Raw genomic sequence first — 24122 nt, 5'->3', positions numbered from 1 at the left:
CACATTCATGTTTATTATATTTTAGATGCAACAACCTTGTTAACTCAGTGTTATTGTCTATAATTTTCATGAGTCCTGGAGAGGTTAAGAAACTTCCCTGGGGTTACAAAGCCAGTAGATCCAAGGCTTTCATGTTCAAAGTATATTTCTGTTGTGAAACATGACACACTCATGACAGACAGACTTGAAGGTGTCCTCCATCACCCCTGACTCTTGGCGTTCGCAAGCTTATATAAATCCCTCTCCTTGAGTGTGGGCAGTACTTGCAATTTACTGCTAACCAACAGAAAATAGCAAAGGTTGATGGGATTATGCTATGTTACATAGACTGTCTTGCTGGCAGACTTGCTGGAGAGTGTCTCTCCATTGCTGGCTTTGAAGAAGCAAGATTTTATGCATGCCGCAGACACAGGGAAATGGAATCTGCCAGTGAACGCGGGGAGCATGGATGGGGCCTTTTCCAGCTGAGTCTCTGGTGAGAACCCAGACCTGGCTGCCTTATATGCCTATGCAGAGGACACAGCTTCGCTGTGCCAAGACTCCTGAATCACAAAAACTATGAAGTAATAAATGTGTGGCTTTTTAAGCCACTACCTTTGTGATGTTCAACTTTCAACTGCTTTTGGTTGTATTTTTATGTACTTTAGGTGCACGTGGCTTTTGTATGGCCCAATGAACTGACCTGACAATTACTTCATCACCGATCCTATACATATGCAGTTGCATCTTCTGCATCCAGTTATTTGTAAAGTATACAAAATGATAGCTCAAGAGTAGATAGCTCAATGGATTTTTCCAGTTGCTATATTTCTAATAACCCAGGTATCTGGCATTCCTTCAATAGGGGAAAAGGATGACTTGATATCCTTTGTTACAATTTCTTGGCTCAAATTTTCAACAATCACATGGAAATTACCGGAAGTATCTTCTGGGAGTAGATTCTGACTCCTAGATGTTGTTGTCCAGTTCATTTTGACTTCCTCAATCAGAAATATTCTCTCATTTGTAGCAGCTCATGTAGCAGCTGCATCTTTCTTTGTATTTATAAAATTCCATGAAATACTATGGGTCATTCCCTGTATGCTCTGTTATTATTTTAGAGCTTTGACAAGATCCTTTTGACTGAATAATTGAAGGGCTTTGCTCACATCTTCAGAGACTTTCCCTGCGTAAGGAGGTCATCACCTCTCCATCTTGGAGGCTGTGAAGAAACCATGAGGAAGGGCAGGACCGTGGAGGACAAGGGGAGGGAAAACAAGGAAGGAGAGTTTGGGGCTCCAGCTAGAATCAGAGGAAAAGGGGCACAACCCTGCTTTAGATTCCTTTCCTCCAGCCTACTCTGGATATTTTGCTACATCTTGGAGGAAGACCAGGAGAAGTCTGAATGAAATTAATTATGCTCTTTTAAGATAGGAGGCAGAGTCTTCTATTTTCTGCCATCCTTCAGCTTTAAGCTGAAGCCAATATGGAGATTGTACATATTTGTTTAAAAGTCTATAAAAATTTACATATTTTTTAACAGTCTATTTCCTTTGTTAAAAGCTTCCATTATGGGATTCCCCTAAAAAGTATCTACCTCAGCATACTCACAAGTAATTTTTTTCTGCATATAAAAATCAAAATGTAATTTCACTGTTTTAAGTTACTGTAAATTTAATTAAAGGGGTGCTGTCTGGGCCAAGTGTGGCACTAAGATTAAGACCTGGGGTCTTGTCCTGGATTGTTTATTCATTCATTATTTCATTTGTCCAACTGCAGTTCACGGAGCACTTCCTATGTGTCACCTGCTACCAGCAAGGCTTAGGCCAGGGGTTTGGAAACTACGGTCCAGGGGCCAAATCCAGTCTGCTACCTTGCTTTTGTATATAAAGCTTTATTGGATCACAGTCATGCCAATTTGTTTACATATTGTTTGTGGCTGTCTTTTTCACTAGAGACCACAAGGGCCACAAAGCCGAAAACATTCACTAACTGGCTGTACAGAAAATGTTTGTGACCTCTGGCTTAGAGAATCAAGGATATTATCCGTGGCTTATTTTCTTGATCTGAATAATAAGGGTATAAATGTCTACCTTGTCTGACTTGTGACATTCTTCTGTGTGTAGAAAAGTGGTCTTTAAAATATGAAATAACAATAGCTATCATTTATTGGGAACTCATCGTGAGTCAGGTGTTTAGCTCAGCCCTTTACATGGGCCATCTCACTGAATCCTCAGAGGGTAGTCCCTATCATGGGTTCCATGTGACAAATGAGGAAAGCGGGACCTCAAGAGCTTGGTTGACGTGGCTAGAGTGAAAGGGCCAGCAAGTGCAAAGCCTGGCTCCCAGCTCAGGAAGATCTGTTCTCAGGTCCCTTATCTGTCTGGTGAGGACCCAGTACCTCTCTCAGCAGGGCTGGAGTTGAGACGGGATGCCACGTGAGAGCTGGTGTGAAGATCTGGCACAGCGCTGGACAGTGACACGATAATACTAGATCGTTTTAGAAAAATCATTGTTAAGACTTATTTCACCAGAGCTCCCCAACAAATGTACTTAAGTGTATTCAAACAATTATTCACTTTGAGCATATTGATCTTTATGAGCGTTTAGTTCCAGTGATATAAAGAGGCTTAGAAAGCGTATGTAAATGGTGTTAACTCATGTACTGTTGGCTGAAGCGTTTGGATGTCACAAACTCAGTGACTTACCTCACCCTGTCCCGTGCATCTAACCAAGTCTTGAAGGCTATGCACTTTCTGCAGAATGCTCAATGTTAAATGCTCCATTTTACAAGTTCTATACATCTTAAAATGCTACTTACCTCTGTGGAGAAGGAAGTGGGTAGGTAAGTAACCACCCTAAACGATGAATCACTCCGTGTCTCAATGCTGTTCCGTTAATTTAAGTGACATTTTGACAATAGCATGCTGTCAGTCCAATGGTTTGACCTATACAACAACCTCTAATTATTACTAATTAAATAATTAATTATTCATAGAAGCGCATTCCATTAGCATAGTAGAGATGTGTTGGAATATGAGTTATATGTGGTTTATGAATCTTCAGAAAATAGATTCTTTAATAAATTAATAAAGGGGCTCTGGGGTTTCATTAAAAGGTGGCTGGAGGGTGTGCTTGCCTGTTTCCAAGGAGACCACAGGTGGTTCGTTGCTTTTTTTTTTAAGTTAAACTTGTTTGGGCTAGATGATTTTTTTTCACGCTTTTCTCACTGCTCTGTCCTCAGGCAGAGTACGGAACATTTTAATGAAACCCCTGTTGTCTTCATATCACTTTGATCCCCTTGTGTTCTCCCCAGTCTACACATTGGCCAGTCGGATGAAGGGTTTCAGATTTTCCCCCCAGTATTAAAAACTGTGGCATGCCCTCCATGAATAAACAACATTGCGGTGGAGACCCAGTGAAGAGAAAGGCAGAGCAAACAAAGGGATGAAGGAAAACGCATAAATTCAAATGACACGGGCCTCATTTACCCACTTAATTACCCTGACTCCTGACTCTGTTAGCCACTGAGGTTATTTTTCCAGTTAAGCCTGATTTAAAGAACTTCGAGAAAAATAGGCTCATCCATTTTCTTCCCCCTCAACAATCTCTTTGCCACATGGAGTTGCGCGTCTTCGTTATCTCATCGTAATAATGATCATGGTAATATTAATATCTTCCAGCACTGCTCCCTAAATAGTGATAAAAATAGTAATATTAATGTTTTCTAACATCCATTTTTGATGCTCTGAGGCGCATTATAAATTCTGTCTTTGTTTAAGCAGTGGGGAACCCACAAAATATCATTACAGTTATCATTAGAACTCAAGGGCACTCTCTGAATCTGAAACCTAAGTGGGGCGATGTCAGCAAGCATTCCAGGACCACGGATAGAACAAAAAAATGAATAAAATAGAATTTTTTATACCATTTCAACATTTGACCTATTTTGGAAGAGATTACTTTTTTTTTTCTTTTTTAATACCTGCTGATTATTCTCCCAAAAGATAGAGGAACTTGTTTTTCTGAAACCAGCCACATTCAGCCCTTCAAAGTCACCAGGGCCCAACCCCCTGGATTTGATTTTTCTTCTACTCTCTTGCCCCTTCTTCTACAAACAGGAGGGGAAATGGGCCCCCACCCCTACCCCAGCCCCAGTAGCAGTGACCTGCTTTCTAGGAGCCACCCCACTCTCTCCCCGGGTGGTGTGTAGTTCAGGTGAGGGATGGCAGAGAGAAAAGGAAACCCCACAGGACTGAACCATGGAAGGCCAAAGGGGAAATGCAGAGTACGTTTTCATTACTAATGGGGCCTGCTAAGTGGAAAAAAAACTTTCCCTGGAAACCTGTAAAAGAAAACACCCTTCAGTAGTGGGCTTAATTTTCTGACATTTCCTTTTACCTTCATCTTCCCCACACGAAGAGCCAGCTTCAAGCTTTAGTCAGTCTCAACCACTCTGCTTATGGTCGTTAGTCACTGGGAGACCAGAGAGCCCCCTTCTGCACACATGGGGCCTGGCATTAGCCTATCCTGGCCTCGGTCCAACACTGTGTGGCTTTCTTCTTCTCCTTTCCCAGCTCCCTGGCTCTGATGGGATTTTAGTTGTCTGTCTTTCTTTCTTTCTTTCTTTCTTTCTTTCTTTCTTTCTTTCTTTCTTTCTTGCTTTTTAAAATTCTCTTCCTTCTCTTCTCAGCTCGAGGGTGTCTGCTAAATGGGCAGTTATATTTGGCTTTTTTTTTTTTAACTCAGTAAAATATATAGATGGCACCGTTTATAAGTATCTGGACTGGAACATACAATCAAGAGAGGTAAAATAATATCAAGCCATTAAAGCTAATTACTAACACAAACGGATGTTTACTAATACTTATTATAGGAATACGAACCATTTTAGGAAAATATTATCAAGCCCATAGGCATCCAGGGTTCCACCCCTCTTTCTAAAAAATGAACTCAGGGAAGATTAAAGCCTTAATTAAACACATACTTTATTTCTGCATTTAGTTTTCACAAACGACATCTTTTTAATATAAAACTGACATTCTGGCATCACTTACATGCCCAGAAAAGTCAGATAATCAACAACAGTTTATAATAACATTGCACCAGAGTAATTAATAACGTCTGAAGTATAATGAAAAGAAATGTGTGTTCCCCAATAACGCAATGAGGAGATACTCATTTTCATGTGTGATATTTAGAAGGTTTGAAGCTCTGAAAATTAGAGAAAGAAATTAAGTATTTGAGGGCTTGTCATAACATTGCCCACTCTATCCATTTTGGTTTCTTATCTTTCATATATATATCTATGTATATTTTATTTTATTTTTGTTTATTTTTTAACTAATCTCTACACCCAACATGGGGCCCGAACTCATGATCCTGAGATCAGGAGTTGTATACCCTCCGCTGACTGAGCCGGCCAGGTGCCCTGGTTTCCTATCTTTCTTAACTCTTGTTCTGCTTTCTCCCCTACGCCCTGTTTCACTAGATGAGATTTGGTCTTCAAATGTGCTGGTTTTCAAAAGTACACAGATCCTGTAGCAAATCTGAGCCATGTTAACATCAAGAGAAAAATGCTAGTGTTCTATGTTATAGTCTAGTGCTTATTTACATTCTTACATATAGATAATTATCTATTAGCTCCAGCTTCATAAAAAGAAGGGACTAGGTGATCTCTTGAAATTCTTCCCAGGCTTCTGAGTCCATTTTGAACTTACCAGCCTGTGGCAATGTCTATGCAAGCCCATTGAGATACTATTTTTCTATGAAAATCAAAGCAAGAGGTTAACACCTCAAAGGTCCAAAAACACGAAGTGAGTTTTTAGAGTCACTGTCTTTTTTTTATCTAAGGCAATTACTAATATTAATTAGAATTCCTGATTATAGTCTTTTCATCCATTGATACATCCATTAAAACTTTACCAAGTGTTGGGAGAAAGTCAGCATTCTGAATCCGAATTTGTGGACTTAGAAAATGGTAGTGGAACTTCGAGATGAGAGCGTGGTATGGTTTAGAATGCTCTGTTGGGAAGCATGTTGAAAAACTTTGAAGGATCTTAACATTGGCCTTCAAATTTTGTCACCAACCTGCTCTTTAAAGCAGATTGCCCTCACTCTTCTCAAGGCTAGATATTCTGTATGCTGTCTTCTTGCCCCCATGTTGCCGCAAGCAAAGGGTTGATGGGAAACAGAGCTCCACTGTTCAGATTTTCCCTCCTGCATGGGTATGAATCTCTTGCCTACCTCAGCTCCTGCCCCCATCCCCTCCCCACTTTCTTTTTCTATCTCTTTACTACATACCCACATGCTCTTTGCTCTGCTAGAGCAAATCTGGAGAGTGGGGACTGTGTTGCATTTTATTTCTAAAATGTCCACATTTAACATATCGATGAACATGTTAACAGTAAATTTTTGTTGTTGAATGAATGGGTCAAATCAAGCTGAATAAACAACATAGCACAGGAACATGTGGGTGCAACAGAGCGGGTTTTATGGGCTGTTAAGAAGATGTTACTCTTGCCAAGGACAGACCCAGACAAAATTTTAAATCAAATGTGTTTTATTTCTGATCCCATTACCCTCATGTTTGTGTTCTATTCTTCTTTAAATTACTCCTTCACCCCCTCCCAGCTTCTAGGTTTTCTGTTTTCATAACTTGGGAATCTCTTCTGTTCTCATCCCTCATCTTCCCCTCCCATGACGGTGTTCCACTTTCCCTAAAATGACCTGACTTTTCCTTCCACGCAGTCATGCATGTTCTAGATCACATTCCTCCAGGAGCCTACTCCAAGGCATTTACCTCTCTGAAAAAGATGTTTACTATTCTTGTAGTGAATCTTATTAATAACAGTAATAGTTTACATTTATACATTCATCGACATCACTCTGTGGTGCTAATAACTGGTAAGTGTTAATACACTAACTTTCTCAGAGGTGTTTGCCTTTTAATAGAGAGTATTACCTTTATGAAAATGAACTGTATAATAGTGCTGTTCCATACATAGCTGGGGAGATATGTTTTGACAGAGGAGTTTCCACTGTCTCTCAAATTTTACACATATTGGTTTTTTCTTGGCCCCTTCATTAGTGGCACCTAGTATTTTTCAGGTACCTGTGTGATTGATCATCATTTCCTGAGTGAGGGAGAAGATCCTTGGACTGGATCCCAAGGAGGATCTGTATTGTGTTATTAGTTTCCTGTTGCTATCATGAGAATTATCACAAACTTAGTAGTTTAAAACAACACAACTTGATTATCTTACAGTTCTTTAGGTCAGAGGTTCAACAGAGTTGTCACCGTGCTTATGTCAAAGTGTCAACAGAGTTACATTGCTTTCTGAAGGCTCTAGGACTGGTACACATTCCCTCGCATTTTCCAGCATCTAGGGGCCACCTAGATTCCTTGGCTCATGGCCTCCTTCCTCAATGTATGCAATGTTACGTATCTATGACCTTTCTTCCATAGTTACATCTCCCTCTGAACACAGCCAGGAAAGGTTCTCTGCTCTTTAAGGACTCATGTGGTTATATTGGGTCAATCCAGATAATCCCTGATACCTCCTCATCTCAGCGTCCATATCCTTAATCACATCTGCAAAGCCCCTTTTGCCATGTCAGGTAATATGTTCATAGATTCTGTGGATTAGAGCTAGACACATTTGGGGACCATTGCTCTGCCTACCATAATCATTATACTGATGAAATATTTCAGAAAGAGAATTTTGTCTAAAAAAAGAAGTTCAGACGCATGGATACTATATCATTAGGGTGGAAACAGGAAGAGATAGCACACACAAGCTGCAGTGGAGGTTAATTTATTGCAGACTATTTGCAGAGATGAGAAGACAAGTAGAGATACCACAGCCCCTCATGGCCAAGTGAGAGCCGGGGAGCCATTACCAACCTTCAGCTGAATGGCAAGAGTGAGTAGTTACCAGAACCTGCATAAAAGACAGCATGACAGACATTGTAGCTTTTGGTATATACAGGTAGTCAACCTGGGATGATTCAGCAGGAAGAGAATTTGGGGAACAAACACCTGAACACCACTCTCCTCCCATTGTCCCATCATCCTTCAGTCCCCTGCCAGTGCCATCCCAATCCACACCCCTGCCCCTACCTATTTTGGCTGAATGCAACCAGCAGAAGCCAGCAAAGGAGCCCACTGATGTAGTCTTTGGGCAGTGAAGGATGGATAAGAGTGAAAAGTGGACTTGGAATGGCCAATGAAAAACAGGGAATCAGGTTGGAGTATCTAGGCACAACTGGAGAAGATGAGGATAACCAGAGGCAAAAACAAAATTCATATACAAATGGTAAAAATAAATCTTTGTAGGCACTTATCCTAACATCAGTGACCATACTCACTTAAATCACATATGTCTCTGGTTCAGAGGGGAAAAACAGGTCCTCAAGAACCTAAAGTCATACCAGACGGTAATGGTGCTTGATGGATATTGCACTGAAATCTGCATATTTCTTTGGCCAGGTGCAACCATTTCCCTAGTTTCCATCAGGTCCTAAGTTGAAGGGGCACTGGATGGGCATTAATATTTATTGAGCACCTTCTATGAGTTTGTCACTTTGTGTATATTATAATACAAAATGCTCACATAAACCCAAGGATGGTGTTATTATCCCCATTTTACTGATGATGAAATGAAGGCTCAGTGACATCCAGTCATCTACTTATGTGTTCATTCAGACAAGGACTGTTTATTGAGTGAGTGCCTATGGATTGACAGGTACTCCAGGGAAGTTTTTGGATACAAAGTTAATTAAGCCACAGTCTCTGTTTCTGTTCTGTCTTAAGCAGAAAGAAATACTTTAACTGACAATTTCTACAAAACATAGAACACAAGAAGGAAACATGTACTTGAAAGCCCACCTGGATCCTTCCTCTCCTCTGGGCTCATCCTCCCACCACATGGAGTATCAGCCCCCCAGCCCCTGCCTATGGCTCTCCTGGCCACGTCCATCTCTGGCAGCAAGACTGTCTTCCATGGACCCACACTGCCAAGTTAACCAGGAGAGCTCTAGGTAACTGAGAGTTAGAATCCAGTCAGACAGTAACCTATGATATTAGATGGGTTGTATTTCCTTTTTGTTTATTTATATCCTCTCTATGAGTGAAGGAAAAGGAAGGGAAGGTGCTATCCTTATATATTATATATAAGGATATATGATATCAATATCATTGGAATAGCATGTCAACACACACACACACACACGCACCCCTACACAGCCTGAGTCTAGGTTCAGGCTTCTAATCCTTCTCAGCTGAGTTACAGGCAGCCACTTCCAGTGGGTCAAAGTAGTCTGTGAAAAGCATTAAGACTAATGCAGAGTCATGGAACAGTTGGGACGACACAGGTCAATGGACATAGGTCAATGCTAGGACTTTAACATGGTCATGATGTGCTCATAAGGGTAGGATCTCTGGCTTTCAGTAAAATATCAAAGAACTTGTTGATATATCCATTCTCTTTGGGCCCTTCATTGCCTATTTGACTGCCTGAAAGACTGTGGGTGATCTAAGGATTTGACATCCTCTAAAGGTTTGATCATTTCAGGTTAATGATTAATCATCCAGCTTCAGCAGTTCTTAATAATGTTTTTCTCGCAGTGCCTGGGTCACTCGGTTGGGTAAGCATCTGACTCTTGATCTCAGCTCAAGTCTTGATCTCAGGGTGATGAGTTCAAGCCCCACATTGGGCTCTACACTGGACGTAGAGCCTACATAAAAATAATAATAATGTCTTTCTCCTCAGGCTCCTTGCTATGGTCACCTCCAGGCAAGGACACCTTTGAGAACCAAGACAACAGGAGGGTAGAATATAACCTACAAGCCCTCCTTAAGCCTTTGGAATGCAAAATCTCTACTTAGTTAAGGCTAAAAGTCAAGGCAAAAGAATAGGTCTAGGCCTGAATGTATCTCATAGCTTTGACTAGTCTGCAACTTGACTCAGTCAAAGACATCCTCAGCCTTAGTGATCTGCCTAGAAATCCTATTTTCTAACTGTTACCAGATGAAGTCTGAGAGGACAATTTATTGCCAACTTCAGGGCTGACTTATGGAGGAGAATTACTGGTCCACTGGATGATCTAATATCTGAATCACATTTAGCATCAAGCCTAATGAACAGGAATTAGTTTCTTGCATATGATAATGCAGTGAGTTGTATGCCAAGATAAAGAGGTGGAAGATCCACATGGTGTCTGTCAACTGACAGAATTTCTGAGGAGATTGGGGGCCAGACTCTATATGAGCTGGCACTCCCACGAGGGCTTCTGGGCATATTCCTCCTCCAGTATATTTCAGTGAATTTATATCTCTAATTTCTCTAACTCTTGCTCTTTCTCTGTGTCTTTGGGCACTTCTAATGCTAGCCTTAGCTGGATATAGGAAATTGAATTATGTGCAAATATGAAAATGCAAATGAGAGTCATGGATATTTCTGGGCCTTTTGCCTCTGGCTCAGACCTACAAATGGGAAAAGATGGGATGTAAGCAAACTGGCTAGAATGTTCTAGTTTCCAACACGGCTTTGGTCATGTTAATGCTGATGAATCAGTAAGTACTGTATTACCTCAGTCATATAATTGCTGTTTTTTTCTTCTCAAATATTTTTAGACTTGTTGAATCTCATTTGAAATATACCCTGAAAATACAATGGGTTTGCTAAAAGTTGCGAACTTATCACTGCCCATTTGAGGGAGAGATTAGACTAAATAAACATCACAGCAATGCTTCTCCAGCTACTTTATCCTCATGGGGTATCTCCTTATCACAAAAAAAGTATGTTCTAGATATTCTTCCCTTTATGTTATATAATATACAAAAGATGAATATAATATAGGAAACATATATAACATGAAGGTACAAAGCACTTATACCCATAAACATGTACATGTGTGAAGTCCACAACATGTATGTATTTAAATGATCTGTGTCACATGCCTGTATAGCACATGTGTGCATGTGCACACATTTGTGATGCTAACTCATACACACATGTAAAATGCACGTAACAAGCATGGCATGTTTATGATATGTATATACTTATGCATTATAAGACATGTGTACATGGTGCACAAATATATACATATATGTAACATGTTTATGTGAGTAGGTAAACATATAACATATGTAACAAATAACATACCAGACACATGTAATATGCATAACTATATGGCATATAGATCTATAACATGTAACGTATGAATTTATACTATATGATTTATATATGACATATAAATATATGTAAAACATAAGACATATTTCAGAATATATATAACACACATAGCAATTTAAAAGTATTTGTATAATATATGTATAAGTATGCTCTTTTTATTCTAAATTGAAAATTCATAGACATAAAATATGATTTCACATATAATTTAAAGATTTTTTTAAAGATTTTTATTTATTTTTTGACAGAGAGAGAGCCGGTAAGAGAGGGAACACAAGCAGGGGGGAGTGGGAGAGGGAGAAGCAGGCTTCCTGCCGAGCAGGGAGCCCGATGCAGGGCTCGATCCCAGGACTCTGGGATCATGACCTGAGCTAAAGGCAGACGCTTAATGACTGAGCCACCCAGGCACCCCTATAATTTAAATATTTAATAAAATGTCCTTTTTGAAGGAGAAATAGAAAGAAAGCAATTGATAATAAAATAATGGGTATTTCAGTTTGAAAAATCTTGGGCATGACTATACTAGAAGTTGTGATGATGAATTAGATTTTTTTTTTCCCACTTAAAATGACTAACTCTGGATTAAGAGCTGTAAAAAGATCAGAAGCCATTCCAGTCAAGCTACACAGGAAAATGAAAGAACAGAGGTATAAGCAAAGACTAAACTAAAAACTAGCATTAGGCAACATAATGACAGACTAGATTTATTAGCATATTATGGCAGGAAGAAGGAAATAACCCTAACTGGTGTAAGAATAACATGCCAAACACATTACCAGATCTTTGTATATGTGGATGTCCAGTGGGATACAAAAAATGTCATGAGGGATGTAGGACAACTTTTTATTGTGTCAGACTGTCCACCCAATGCAGGGCTTTAACATCTTGGATCTCTCCCACTAAATTCCAGTAGCACACCCAATCACTGGGGCAACCAAAATTACCCCTGCAAACTTCCAAAGCACACTCAGGGGCTGGACCTTTCTCATTGAGAGCCACTACTATGGGATTGGACTAAATATTGTTTTTATTCACGTCTTCGCTCTCCAATTAATGGATTTGAATGAGCAGTATTGTACTATTTAAAACTTGTTGCTCTGAGATTCATCCTTTTTTTTTTTCTATCCACATTTAAAGCAACTTTACAGGCTTCAATATGTCGAGACTTTTTTAGCTTTCATTTCATATGTGTAATAATTTAGATGGGTTTAACACATTTGGTATATTTGGTCCACTCAAGGCAATCTAAAAATATGTGAGCAGTATAGGGGGTTAGCCCTACCATCCATGAGATAGCTTGAGCAATGAGGACATGACTACAGTGGTATATGTAGATCTTCTCGCACAGAAGGCAGCCTGAATAAGTAACATCCTTGTAGTATTCAATCTCATGATTGATGAGGTTCACCACGGCCTGATAAACATTTGTACTTAGGGAAAGTGCATTAAAAATATAAGAAAGATGACTTTCAAAGGGAAAAAGTCACTAAAGCATAATTCATAATCTCAGGGATGTCAGCAAAGAATAAGTCTTTCAGCTTTGCTTGGTGATTTTGGGGTGAAATTCAGAGAATGATGGCGTATGATTCACAGACCTTTTATTAAGATTCATTTGCTTTCTCTCAAGGTCATTGATCAGATGTTACCAAACTTCCAAAAAATGGGGCCTGGGGTGACCATCAATGTCTCCTTAGGATAACTCTGGTTAAACAGCAGAAAGAGTGAATAAAGACTTCATGACCAGTACCTTTGTTTCCAGCCTGGGTGACAAGTTACGTTCAAATGCTTCAAGGTCATAGAGTAGACAGGTATGATTTGCATTTTGTTCTGAACAAAATCTTAAGCATTTATGGTACCATGTGTAAAAGGGAGAAACTCATGCTCAGAACCATTGCATGTCTTATCTGCTCGTGGAATATCTTAGGTGACAATGTATGGGGCAGATGCTGGCCCTCCAGTTGACAGTGATTCTTTGATAATAACACCAAGCATTTATTGAACACTAATGATGTGCCAGCCACTCTTCTAAGTACTTCACCTCTGTTAACCCATTTAATTTTCCCAACAATCTTCCATGGTACTTGGCATTATTATTTCCAAGTTATATATGAGAAACAGAGGCACAGAGAGGTCGAGTAACTTCCTCAAGGTTACACATTAATGAATGATAGAGCTAATCTGAATCCATGTGGTCTGTTTCCAGGGTCTTCTGTTTTAATCAACATGCTCTGCTAACTCCTTAACTCATTCTTTCCTCTCCTTGAAATGTATCAGCTGTGTTCTAAGAAAGAGAAAAATTTGGTGATTGGCCAATCTGGTGTTGATGCCTGATTGTAAAAAGATAATTGTAAGAATTGTCAAGAATCCTTATGTTCCACATTAGGAGAAGGAAGGGAAAAATGAAGGGGGGGAAATCAGAGGGGGAGATGAGTCATGAGAGATTATGGACTCCGGGAAACAAACTGAGGGTTTCACAGAGGAGGATGGTGGGGGGATGGTTAGCCCGGTGATGGGTATTAAGGAGGGCACGTATTGCATGGAGCACTGGGTGTTATATGCAAACGATGAATGATGGAACACTACATCAAAAACTAATGATGTACTTGTATGGTGACTAACATAATGTAACATAATAAAAATGAAATTGTCAAGAATCTACCCCTAAAAGGACTTCAAACTTTCTCATTAGCCTTTTAAAAAATCTTTTTTTTTTTAAGATCAGCTGATTGCCTATCTTATGAAATGTCTACCTTGTGTAATGGCAGAGAAGTTCATTCTGATGCTGCCCAGGAAAACTAAAGCTAATTGGCATAGTATCTTTGTGCTAAAGACTACAGAAAATGTGTTCTTTTGGTCACCCAATCTGGTCTTCTGTTTGCATCACTTATCATCCTGCTTATTTGCCTGACTCCCAAAGATATTAGAAAGGATAAGCCTTGCACCCTAAATCTATCTTCCCTTTTATGCCCCCCATCCTCCCGCTATGGGCAGCATTAACTATGGAGAGATTTCACAAGAGATTTTCCAAATGACTGGGCAGGTTGATACACTGGGCCTTTCCTTACTCAACCCAGCTCCTCCCCTCCTCCTCCTCCTGCTTCCCTCATGATGGAACACACCACACCCCTCATCTTTTTGATTGTGTGTACTTTTCATTGCTGCTAAAGGCTCTGAATGGGTCTCTTGTGTGGAAGGAGAGACAATGGTCCTCATTTAATGGGATTATTTACAATATGAAAAATAGCTTTAAAAAGAGAAAGCAGGAGAGACAGTTAAGCGAGAGGCCTGACTGAAGCCATTCTTTCATGAGGAGTCTGGCACCCTCTGCACCTTTTCCTGGCCATCTGCCGAGCTCTCCTCCACTTGAGAGTGGCCCCTGCATTTGGGTATAGTTTCTGTATGATGTTGCAGCAGCCAGGCTCTGTGGAGTGACTCATTTCCGCAACAAGAGTGCTCCGGTACATTAACAGCTCTGTCTTCTTTGATCAAGTGACACCAGGGCATCCGTTCCCATGGCCAGCGTTTTCAGATGATTAGTCTTTTCCTGGGCATTCCGCCTGGAGGACAGAACTCTGGCCATAGATGAGAGGGCTGAGCCTGGCTCTATAGGGCTGAATGTGTGCTGGACATGTGAAGAAGGGGCAGCGTAGGCCCAGGGAGGGCTCTTAGGAGAATTGGAGAACCCTGGCCCCTCCAGGCCAGTGGATTAGAAAAAGTTGCCTCCTCTCGATGGACATAGCCCTCCTTCCCCACGCTGGGGTTCACACTCTGCACAAATCCAGAGCTGTGTGGGACAGCTTGAATAGGCCATGATACCTCTATCAGTCATTTGAGCTACAGCCAATGTGAGTGGTACTGGCAGGGGGCAAGGGATACACAGCCACACTGTGTTGGGAGTTTGAATCTTGGGTTTACCATTCGTGAGCTGTGCAGTTCTGTTATCCTGGACAAGATATTTAAATGTTGCATGTCTTGGTTTCCTGATCGGTGAAATGGTTATGTAGTAATAGCATCTATCGGTAGTCATTTTGAGGATTAAGTGAGAAAATTCATAGAAAGCATGTGAAACAGTAACCAGTACAAATGAAGCTCTCAAGAAATTTTGGCTGATACTATTTATGTATAGCAGAGTGCTAAAGTCACCTAGACCTCAACAAACACAGAAAATCACTAGTGTGGCCTCTAGGATTGCTAGTCTCTTCCTTCTGTACATTTTCCCTTAGTCCCAAGAATTCTCCCCACTGTTGAGTAAAAAGCTATAATGGTAATAATGACTGACTTTTATTGTGCATTTATCATATTTCAGACCCTGTGTTTAGTAATTTGCATATATGATATATGATATGATATTGTTTAATCATCCCAACATCTTCCGAAAATAGATTCTTCCTTTAACCCCACTTTTTAGAGCCTCAGTTCACAGATGCTAAGCAACTTGTCCAAAGTTTAAAAGCCAGCAAGTAATTCCGGTGACATTTGGGAAAACCTCTTATCCCAGGACCCTAAGTACTCTCCCCACTACTGAGATCTGCTTCAATCTGCATAAATTCATTGCCCCAATCTGTTTTTCCTTTCCCCTTTTCATGTCCTAAAAATGTATATATATTTTCATGTCCCTGCTGACTCCTTTCAGGAAACAGAGATTGTGACATTATGGGCACTTGAGAGGTCATACAAATAGGTTGGTACAATTGCCTTATTTACAAGCAAAATAGAAGTGATAAACTTATAAATAAAAAAACATCCTGTCCATCTGTATAACTTAAAAATAAAGCACAATGCATGCATTGTCCCTCCCACGGGGTAACTTAGAGGATAGAAGAATCAGTCACATCCTCACCGATGCCAGCGAGGCTGCTGAAGATGGGGTGGCCTCTGGGGGTCATCCCAGTGTCCTTGAAATCACAGCATCATCAGCTGCAACCAGTTTTATCTATTTTTTAAGTCTGGCTCTGTCCTGTGTACTGGCTAGCTTTTCAAATGATGCACTATTATTATTATTGTTATTATTATTATATTTAATGTAGATGGCTTTGCTAATAGACTAATTTTTTTCCTCATTCCTTTCTTGGACTATTGTTTCATTTGTCTCCTCCTTATTTTATTTATTCAATTTTCTTCAAATTGCACCGTTTGTTACTTGGCCTCAGGGAGCCCTGGCTATTAAAACTACACTAATAATTTTAATTGACTTAAAATGATGTAAGAACAGCACAGCTGCCAGGAAATACAGGGCCTCCAAATAGGTGCTCCAGCAGGAAGGAGACATTAAATAAAGCAACGTGCTTGCTTCATCTCTGAACCCCCAAATTCAGCAGGATGTTACCAAAGAAGTGATGTTCTCATCAGGAAGCCCATGTGGGTCCCATTAAGATGCAGCTATGCTTCTACTTCAGTACACATTATAATAGGAAATGTGAGTTTCCAGAACAAATCACTGGGGGTGGGAGGTGCCATGAGGTATTATTATTCACCCTACAGAAGTCCCTATTGAATAGGCCTTTAGCATATTTAAAATGTGATTAAAAGGACTCTTCATATACAATCATTCAAGCACGTATCTTGGTCAGAGCATGAGATGCGTCTATACTTATCCATACCCCTGACCAGTCCTTTTCTAGCATCAGATCTAACAAAGAGATTTTTAAAAGAAAAAGAAAAGAAAGCAGAAGTGGTTGGCTGGCATCTATTTCAGAAAAGTAGATTCTACGTGGGCCCTTGAGAAGCAGTGGAAAAGACAGTTGCCTTTCGAGTGGCATTGAGTGGGGGTCATAGCCTCTGTTTTCTCTTCTAAGAACATGAGAACACGAATAGCTGCTTCAGCTAGCTGTGTAAGTGGAAAGAGATGAGCGTGAGAGAGAATTCTGACAGTCACAACGCATGATGTAGTTATGAGGAATTACACAGCAACGCTTTGGGGAAAGCCCCATAATATGTGTTAGTGTCAGCTCCCAGGAAGTGGAGTCCAGTGGAATAGTCACAGCACACAGGTAATCCTAGCCATGAGGTGGTGGCGGCCCTTTGTGCCGCCCTAAGATCAGCCTACTAGAAATCTTAGAGATTATTTTACTGTAGAAAAAAACGGAGATCCAAAGAAAAGTAGTTACCTGCTGAAGGTCACTATCTAATTCTAGGCAGAGGCAATACTAGAACTCCTGTCTCTCAGGGACTCATCATGTGGTTTTCCCTGTACTTATCACCCTCACCGCTTACAAGTTGTGTGAAGATCCCACTCCTTCGCATTGCCCTACCCACCCCCCCATTCTATTGTAGTCAGGACTTATTTTCCACTGTTCTCCTTTAGAGGGTGTACTTCATTCACGTGCAGTGTCCCATGAATAGGGTAGTCATTTTATTCTGAATACTGGCTCAATGGCATTTTAGACTAGTAAGTAACAGGTACCTATGTGCTTCTCAGAGATAACTGATATCATAGAAATGCAATACCTTTGGATTTAGGTTTCAGTCCTGACTCTGCTACTACGTTCCAGTCTCAGCCATTGGGGAAAAGACCCACATTCTCCTTCCCAAAATCCTTTAGCAGGCAGATAGACCTCTCTTGCATCATACATTATCTCCATCAGGACTGCAGCTGAGAGTTATCAGTTGTTGCATCTCTGATCATCAGCACAGTGCCTGAGTATCTAAAAGGTACTAAATAGAGAAAAAGCAAAAGAATGAATGGACTGACTCAGGAGCTATGGCCTGGTGGTCTGGGATTGAGGTGGGATATAAATCTTGGGAAGGTCATGGTGAATCACAGAGGTCTGGATCAGTCTAAATTAGCGGCTGAGGCTGGGGGACTGATCACACATGGCAACAGAGTAAGACAGACTGGGGAATCACAATCAGGCATGATGACCAAATACAGACACTGGAGGATGGGGACAAGAGATTCCATCAACTCCTCTCCATACTTTTAATTTGTGTGAAATTTTCCATAGTAAAACATTTTCAAACAAGGTTTGGTTTGCTTTTGTATCTGAGAAACTAGGCTTACAGAGAGATTAGAGTCAGAGTAGCAAACCGTGCTGAATTTGGGGGTTGCTCTATGCTGTGGCAGCACCAGGGAGAGCTCCCCGTAGCTGCTGGTGCTTCTCTAGAAGCTAGCCATGGAGACATGCTGGTATTTGGAGGACCCTTGAGGAATCCCCCATTGACTCTTGTGCCTGTGAACATAGTCTTCATTGTATTAGAAGGCTCAGGCTTTTTAGGATGAGTCCTGCTCTTCCACTCCAGTGCTTTTGTCTCATTTCCATCCCCTATAGTTTTGTATCCATTGGGTGTGACAGCCATAGAACCTCTGGGCAGGCTAGGGGCTCAAGGTTAGAAGTTTGGCTTCTCCTGGGTTGGATGAGGAATTTTGCAGAATCTTCTTCACTCAACTCTTTCTCCCAAGGGCCCTTCCTAGGATGTTAAGAACTGAGCTCTTGGTTAGAGCCGTAACAACTGGCTGCTGATACATGACTTTAGGAAGATGACTCTGCCTCTGTGGTCCCCAACTCATTATTTTAAAAATAAATTATCTGAACCTGATCTGAAATTTCAGAGGCATGTCTCTACTTCTCCCTGTGCCAATGGCAGACTCAGCTAATCAATCTTGCTATTTTTTGTTGCTAAGTGCAGATTTTATTTGAAAATTTTTCTCAAGAAGAGTGTGACAATCAGTAACATTTGGCACCTCTATCACATAATTTTGAATTTCTCTTCAATGAGTATGGTAAAATATGAAGTGTATAAATTCTGGCTTCTTATGTTTTACAGATTTGCCTTTGGTCACAAAATCAGGTGAAATTAGACTATTTTTTAATATAACTTCAAGCTTGAACCAATGATATCTGGTTTTCTACATCCATAATTGAAAGCATGCCATGCAGTCTGTCAAAATTATCTATTCATTCATACATTCGTTAAATGAATATGGAGTCACTGTGCCATGCATTGTATCCTCCCATTTGCTAGGTACATTAAAAGCTGAATTAGACAAACACCTTGCTCTTTTGGAGCTTTCAGTCTAGCAGGGGTTATAAGGGATATTATATGAGGCAGGGTGTGATAGATGAAACAGTTGAGGCACAGATGAAATGTAAGTTTAGGAAAAAAAGAAAATATTTCTCATGGGTGTCAAGTATGGAAAAAAAATAGACATTAAGAAATCTATTAGAAGCCTCTTTGCCTGGCTGACCTAAGAACTGGCTTTTGCAAATGACGACCAGGAGTCTACCATTAGTCAAGGAGAGTGATTTGATGGTCTACACCAAGCCTGGATATGTACTACCAACTTTCCTCCTGTTTCCCATAAACTCAAAGGGACAAAGCTGTGTGAATGACCTGTTGTGCAAGGTTACTTGCTACAGCTTGAATTTTATGGGAGTTGGCATTAGATTACAGAGTAAGCCATATAGCTGAGAAGCAGTGAAATGTGGTACATTTGTCTTGGCCTCTAATAGACATGCACCAATGGAAGTGGTGGGCATTTCAAGGCGGGGCACTGGGTGTTTGTGTTCTTTCTGCAAATGAAAGGATTAATGCCAGATTCAGTCTGACACTTCTCTAGTACACATTAAAACTTCTATCACTGTGGCATTTAAGAAACTTGACACCAGCTTTATCCTTTCAATGAAGACACATGCATACAGAGAAATATGATGTATTTTCTTAATCAGCCACTTGCATTTCATAGGAAATCTTGGACCAGAAAGCACAATCCTCAATCTTCCGAACTATCACAAAGTCATAATTTCTACTATTAATTAGTTTTGTCTTTCCATTAACTTAATTCATCCACCAACCTCCACCACCAACTGACCCAAATCTTTCAGACTTTGTAGAAAACCTTGTTCAACAATTATTGATCAAGCCACATTGTAAAATAACATAATACTCACAAGCATTACAAGCATTGTGCCAGAGCAAAATCTGTAATTTTGGCTTGTGCTATCTTTCCCCACATAGAAAGTGTCAATTACAGGGGTGTTTCATAACACTACAACATAACACTACAGGGCCCATAATAGTGCTATTAACAGGGTGATGAATGGCTGTGCTAAACTGAAGGTGACTTGGGGACTATTTAAAATTGCTTTCTGTATGCAGTGAACAAGTTAAGACTTAACTAGCTTGCTAGCAGACTGTTTCTGTTTTCATTTTCTTTAAAAAAGTGGAAAAGCCCCATGTTAGCAATGTTTTTGAAGAGATATAATTTCTTGAAAGGTAGTATCAATCTCTTCCCCTTAAAGTAAAAGCTTGTCTTGCCAATGACAGCTCTATGTGTTGGAGATGGATAACACATCCAATTTCTGTACACCTATGAAAGACACCTCCAAACACACACAAACACACACACACACGCACACACAAAAGATATAATTTCACAAATGTAGATGTATCTACATAGATATGAAAAAGAGAGAATTTACAATTTTAAGAATACACGGATAGATGCCTCTCATCAGGGATAGCATAGAATTCTATAGACTGCACCTGGTGCCTATTTTCTGCACCTGCAACCCACAGACTGAGCAAGAAAAATGCAAATTAACAAGAGGAGGAGGAGTGGGTGTGGCAGAAAAGAAGTGTAAAAATGCCTGATTTCATGCCTGTGCTCTAAGTAACTCCAGTTTCAGTTTCTTTTCTTAACATATTAGACAATGGTGACATTTCTGGAAAAGCACATACATTTGGGCCTCAACTAATAAAATTACTGTGTGTAAAAGGAAGAGGCCAGTGTGTTCTTAGCCCCTTGACATTTTCTCCCAATGTCCTAAATCCCCATTGTTCTTTTTTACTTTGTGGCAGTGTAAATTGATCCAAGCCAGTAAGTACTTACTGAATGTGTACTATGTGTCAGGTGTTGGACTTGGCAATAATATTCGAGAAATTAACAAGATGACATCTATGCTTCCAAGGAGCTCAGCTGGATGAGGAGACAAGACTTACCTCACTGGAGCGCAGTTAATAATGGAGACCTAATCCAGAAGGGTTGGGAAATGGGAAGTGGAGATGGTGGTTAGTGTCAGTCTTTCCAGACAGGCAGATATATGAAATAAGTGTTCAGGGATGAGAGGTACTTAGCTGGAGGAACAGAGGAGGAAAGAGCATTCCAGAAAGGTAGAAGGTAGAGAGAGAATCTAGTTTTCGAAGGGATGTGTAAGTAGTCTAGTGAGGCTGTAATGTAGATTTTAAAGTAACAGATGCCAAATAATGAGCAGAGAGAGGAATATGGGATCGATAAATTAATTAATTAATTAATTAATTAATTAGAAAGGTGGTGAAATGCTACCTTACCTATCTTCTCTCTTTAAGCCCTCTGTCCTTAGTTTCCTAAAGACCATATTGGATTGGAAAAAGAGAAGGGCAGAAAAATATTTTGTTTTATTTTGGGTAGCATAACGGAAACAAAGAAAGCCACAGGCTGCTAGAGATGACTCCTGAATAGATGAGAGGTATAAAGGTAAGTTAAGAAATATGACTCTCGGGGCGCCTAGGTGGCTCAGTCGGTGAAGCGTCTGCCTTCGGCTCAGGTCATGATCCCAGAGTCCTGGGATCGAGCCCTGCATCGGGCTCCTTGCTCTGCGGGAAGCCTGCTTCTCCCTCTCCCTCTGCCGTTCCCCCTGCTTGTGTTCCCTCTCTCTCTCTGTCAAATAAATAAAATCTTTAAAAAAAAAAGAAATATGACTCTCTTCCTTCTAGATTATATTTCATGTGAATAGTCAAAGGTCAAATTGAAGGTTGAATGAATTATACATAAGGCTCGCATAATTTTTAAGGATATTTAGGTTATTGCTAATTATAATCAATTAAAAAGAAAAATTGAGCATGGCCTACACCTTTATTCATACAGTCAACAAATATGTATTGAATATCACTATATGCCAGATACTCTTCTGGGGATATGGAAGTGGGTAAGACAGGTAAGGCCACAGTCTTACCTGTGATCACAGGTAAGATCACAGTCTGGTGCCTGACACCCAAAACTAAACAGACCAATGGACAAGGTAGTTTCAGATAGTGATGACATGGTGATCAGTCAGTGGATCACAGTGTGTGATCAGTTAAAGGGGATGGCTAAGAGATGCCCTCTCTGAAGAGACATTTGCACAGAAACTTGAATGAAGTGAAGGAATGGGATGTATATAGATCTGGGGGCAGGTAAGGCTGTGCGGTGGGAGTGAGCCTGGATCGTTGGAAGAAAAACAAGAAAGTTGGCATGGCTATAGCAAAGTGAGCAAGGAAAAGGGTAAGGAAAGGAGGTCAGAGAAGTTGGAATGGAGCAAACCATAGAGGGCTTTGCAGACCGTGAGAAGTGTGAATTTTATTCTCAGTATAATGGAAGCATTGGTTACTTCTAAATGGATGGGTGACACGATCTCATTTTTATGTTCCCTTTGAGATCAAAATTTGTGGCCACATCAATGTGCATAGAATCCACACCCATAATGAAGGCTCTACACACTGTATTTAGCATGCTCAAGACAGAAACAGTGCCTTTGTGGGAGTTTCAAAGATGACTAGTATCAATTCCTTTCCTCTCTACATGCACCTGCTGCTTTGTGTCCAGATAGAGTCCTCTTTTCCCTCCTCCTTGAATTTATGCTGGACTTAGTAACTTGCTTGAGCAATACAGTGTGGCAGAGATGATGATTTGGTACTTCAGATGCTAGGTCATTAGATTTCTTAGTTTTCCCCTGAATCTCTTGGAATGCTGCTTCTTGGAACACTCCCTCTAAAATTCCAGCCACCACCCAATGTGAAACCAAAGCTACATAGAGAAGCCATGTGTGGAGCATCCCCACTGACAGCTGCCAACCAGAAGGGAGCCACCTTGGACAACCAGTTGGGTCCAGACTTGAGGTAACTGAAGTCCCAGCCAACATCCAACTGCAATTTCAGGAGAGTCCCTAAATAAGAGTCTTGATGCGTGCTGTCAGTTTACGGAAGTGTGGTACATAACAAATTCTTATAAGCCACAAAGTTTTGGGAGGCTTACAATGCAGAGTAGTCAACCACAACAGTCTCTTTTGGCAAAATGTTTACTATCTATTACAACCATTTTCCTGGTGCCAAGTTAGGTGTATTAGGGATCACTGATCACTCACTTACTGTTGTTTTTTTTTCTTTGCTTTTTCCTAAATTTCAGGTTCCTTCCTTCCTTCCTTCCTTTCTCCCTTCCTTCCTCTCTTACTCTCTTTTCTTTTCTTTTGTTTTCTTTCATTTTTGTTCTTGTTTTTGCAAAATAGAAGCAGGCACAGTCCCTCATGTAAACTTGGCTCAAATTCAAGACTAAGTCACCCCATACAGTTCTGGATGTTCCAGAACTGAGCTCAGTGATCTCTCCTAAGAGCCATGAAGGATGCCTGATCAAGCATTATCTTCTACAGCTGTCTCTGTCAATGCTTCCCCTCCTTTTTGCAGTTTTCAGGCATTTTCATTTTAGTATTTTATTGTTATTGTTAGGTAAGAAAATGAGTTTCATCTTATCAGCAGACAGTTGGTGACTGCTTTCTTAGGTCACCATGATTCTGTAGATATGTACTTTACATCCAGTTTAGTTAGCTATTCATGACTATAAAACATGGGACAGTTCATTGATTAAATGATCATTGCAGAGTGAGGGCCCTTCCTCTTAAAAAGCCAAGATGACCTAAATTTAATTATCTCATTTGTTATGTACATATTAATTTTGGCAATAGTGCATATTCAATATTAGTACATTTCTTACTGCTTAAGTATCTGGTAGCAAAAACTGTGGTTCTCTAATCTTATTCTGAATGAACAAGGCAATAAGTTTATAGATAAGCATGGCTATGAATGTAGCTCTTTCCACATCCATACACATGAATAAAGACAGGATTATGTAGAACAGAACAAAAATAAAATAAAACCCCTGACTTCACATAACATTAAAATCTTTTTAGAGCAGGGGGAAAAAAAAATAGAACGGATGTC

The sequence above is a fragment of the Phoca vitulina genome, unplaced genomic scaffold (assembly GCF_004348235.1).
Source record: "Phoca vitulina isolate PV1807 unplaced genomic scaffold, GSC_HSeal_1.0 scaffold11, whole genome shotgun sequence".
Taxonomy (NCBI): Eukaryota; Metazoa; Chordata; class Mammalia; order Carnivora; family Phocidae; genus Phoca; species Phoca vitulina.
The sequence above is the reverse complement of the archived record's forward strand: the minus strand, read 5'-3'. Positions refer to the sequence as shown.